Here is a 3,816-nt window from a genome sequence, read left to right on the forward strand (position 1 = left end):
GGAAGGAAGGTTGGGCAATCCTACTTCCGTAGTGATACTGCCTCGGAAACCCAAGGAGGGGTCGCTATGAGTTGGGGCCGACTCGACGGCACATAACAACATAACAACAACAACATTGTCATAGGCATTGTGAAAATCCAAGTAAATCATAAAACAGAGCCCCCCTTAATAAGTACATGTGTAAACATTTTCCCCCTCACCCACTACCTATACACCACACACACACACACACACACACACACATACAAATATTTTGGGATCATTCCTTTAATTGGGGAAATGTCCAGGAAAATCTCATTTTAAAGAAGTAAGAATTTGGATCAGCAATAGTTCAGTGGTAGAATTCTCAATTTCCATGCAGACCTGGGTTTGATTTCTGGCCAATAAAGCTCATGTGCAGCCACTATCTGTCTGTCAGTGGAGATTTGTGTGTTGCTCTGATGCAGAGCAAGTTTCAACAGAGCCTCTAGTCTGTCTTGGTTCTCTAGTGTTGTTATAACAGAAATACCGCAAGTGGATGGCTATAACAAATAGGAACTTATTCTCTTACAGTTTTGGAGGGTAGAAGTCTCAATTCAGAGTGCTGGTGCTAGGGGCTGGGTGAAGCCCCTTGACCTTGGGTTTCAGCTCCATCTCTTATTCCAGGCCCACTGGAGCTTAAGGCTCCTAGTAACTCATGCAGCTGCTGGCTGCTGAGGCTGACAAACCAAAGGTTGGCAAGTAGAATGGCACAATCCCAAAATCAACAGGCAAAGTAGCAGACCACTGGTTCAAGTCTAGGAACTGGAGATGAAGACTAGGTTAAATGCAGCATCCAAATGTGCCGAAAAGCGAGAGATCTTCATCAATGCTTCTGCGTATTTGATGGAAGCGGGGCACTCCCATAAGGCAACTAATTAGCTGCTCACAGTAGATTCCACCATGGAGTTGATTACACCACATCCAATCTCATCATGGGGAAATACTGCATCCAGCTGTCAAGTTACTCAAAGTCACAGCCAAGCCAAGTTGACACAAAACCTACCACATAGTCTAAGATGGACCAGGAAGAAAGTCCTGGTGATCAACAATAAAAATCCTATCCAACCCATAGTCTACAGTCTAATCCACAGTAGATCATGGAGCTTGTTCTGTTGTGCATGAAGTAGCCATGAGTCAGAGCTGCCTTGATAGCAGCTAACAACAACAAGAGAATTAAAAATTAAATGTACTAGATGCCGACTGTGTGCTGATATTGAACTAGGAACAAGGTACAGATGGTGTCCAAGTGGGAGCCTTGTCCAAGTGGAAGCCATAGAACAACTATGTTTGATTGTGGAAGTGAGATGCAAAAATATTCCTTAGCATAATACTAGTGTCCCGTAAGGATCAAGGAGCGGCTCATGGAAATATCTCAGTGCTGAGGCTGACAAAGAAGCCTCAGGAGGAGCATGCATGATTTCATAAAACCAGAGCAGTGCGGAAAGCTAAAGAGGGATCGAACTGAAATACTTTGGCTCTTGGCAGAGAGCCAGTTCTTCCCTTGGCCTCAATGTTGGCCTGAGGAGGCATCTGGGTGGAGACATGGAGAGGAGATCACCAGCAGAGGTGGAAGCGTATACTGCAGGCGTGCCAAGATGTCAGGACCAGGAACTGATTGATTCTAGGGAGTTGAGGGAGATGGGGAGTCAAAGATCAAGGGAAGTTCTGAAGATTCAGGACTCAGTGACTAGAAGAATGGTTGGTCCCTTCGCAGAAGTGAAGCAGTCAGAAGAATGGATTCAGACAGCGTTAGGGAGAGTGGGACGAGAGCTGTTTTGAACGCATAGTTTTCAGTGGCAACAGAACAGCTTGAAATCAATGGTGGTGGTGTATAGCAGGCAGATGAAGAAAGCCCAGGTCTGGGTGTTGACCAAAGAACCTGTCAGAGAGGGTAGATAAGGCCACCAAAGAAAGAGAATGAGGGCAGAAAGGTTGTTTCAGAGGAGCTGAGAGTATGAAAGGTAAGGAGTGTCTGAGCTGGGTGTGCCACTAGCTCCAAGTTCTTTGGGGTGTCCTTAAGCTCTGAGAACTGAGTTTCCACATCTGCAAAAAATTGTTGTAAGGCTTAAGTCAATACCACAGGAAAATCACTTAGCATGGTGCCTAATGTATAGAAATTCATCAAAGTCTGCTATCTTTATAAGGGGGCCAACTGAAACAGAGAAACAACTAAAAACATGAAAACAGAGAGATCAAGAAAGCACAGTGTTAGTTACATTGATGGAAAATCTTTTGTGACAAAAAATAAAAAACTGCAACCTCTAGATTATAGAAATTAGCACCAGAATGGGTTCACCACCAGGTCTGTCCTCAAAGTAATGTTAACTTGAATAAGACTTCTCTACAATTCTGTTTCCCTCACAGTAAAACGAGGGTGGTGGAATTTTACCATTGGTAATTAGTCGAAGAGAGACTGATCCAGCATTTTCAACCATCAGGTACCTTGAGACTGACAGTCTCTTTTGAGCTTCAATTGATCCCACTGTTTCTTAAGTTCCCCTGGTCTCCAAGGCTGTATGCAAAGAGAGGACCTTCCTACCATAAGGCACAGCTGCTGGGTACACTTTGAGTATCTCCAGATGTCAACAGTGGTTGAGCACAGCCACTAATTTAGGATTCCTGTGTATCCTCATTCCAATTTAGATACATTATTAAAATTAAGAAGTGGTAAAAAACATCTCTTCATATCGGCCTTATACCCACTGTGTATTAGTTTTATGATTTGTTCAGCTGTTGGGTTCAAATCTCCCAAATGTTTTGGCTGTTGTACCAAGATCTGTTTCAGGGCACAAGGCCCCTCCCCATTAAAATCTAACCAAATACGCCACAGGGAAATGGACTGAACAACCTCTGGGATCCTTTCTATTCGCATATGGGCAGTTTTCTGAGCTGCAGGCCAGAAAAAACCATGAAAGTACAGGAAGAATAAAATCAGATTTTAATTGAATTGCTGCAATGTACTAGTAAGGCTAGTTAAGCATATAATTAATTGTTGTAACTATAGCAACAGGATTAGCTGGAACTATTAGGGCAGGCACCAGGGGTTCAATGAGAGACTCTTAAAAAGACAAGTAGAAAATAATTCATTCTCTTCCAGGGGTTCTCCAGAGGGTATCATACTCTTTAGCAATCCCAAATAAATCTATTTAATAATATTTTCTTAGATTCATGCAGCTTCTCTTATCCCAAAGGGCCCTGGGGTGTTTGTAAGCCATGGACATAAATATAGATCTGGAATAATGTATCGAGCCAGATTTTCCTAGTACTTAAACAACTCCCTAGCTGTCATTCTGTGCCTTTGGAAGCTCCGTTACCTTCAGGCTACATGGAAGCAGTCACTAAGTGGCATCCCCATAGGACCAGGGCCTAAAGAACCACAGAGTTGTAAACTCTGGTAAGGGAAGAGCAGGCTCCAGAGCTAGTATTTTATTTATTTATACCCTGCCTCATTCCAAAAAGGCTTCTAGGAATTTTACAAAATACACTCAGCAAAGCAAGAAAAAATAAACACACAAGGAAACCCAAGGAAGGGGCAAATAATAGTAAAAAAGAAGTAATCAGATTTATGGAAATGTTAGTACCAAAAACCAAAACCAGTAGCCATTAGGTTGATTCTCACTCATGGTGACTTCATGTGTGTCAGAGTGAAACTGTGCTCCATTGGGTTTTCAATGGCTTTGATTTTCAGAAATAGACCTGTAGGTTCTTCTTCCAAGGCACCTCTGGGTAGATTCAAACCTCCAAACTTTTGATAAGCAGCCAAGTACATTAACTGTTTGCATCACTCAGGAACTC

Source organism: Orycteropus afer, unplaced genomic scaffold (genome assembly GCF_000298275.1).
Source record: "Orycteropus afer afer isolate SDZICR_OR568_19922 unplaced genomic scaffold, OryAfe1.0 scaffold00019, whole genome shotgun sequence".
Classification (NCBI taxonomy): domain Eukaryota; kingdom Metazoa; phylum Chordata; class Mammalia; order Tubulidentata; family Orycteropodidae; genus Orycteropus; species Orycteropus afer.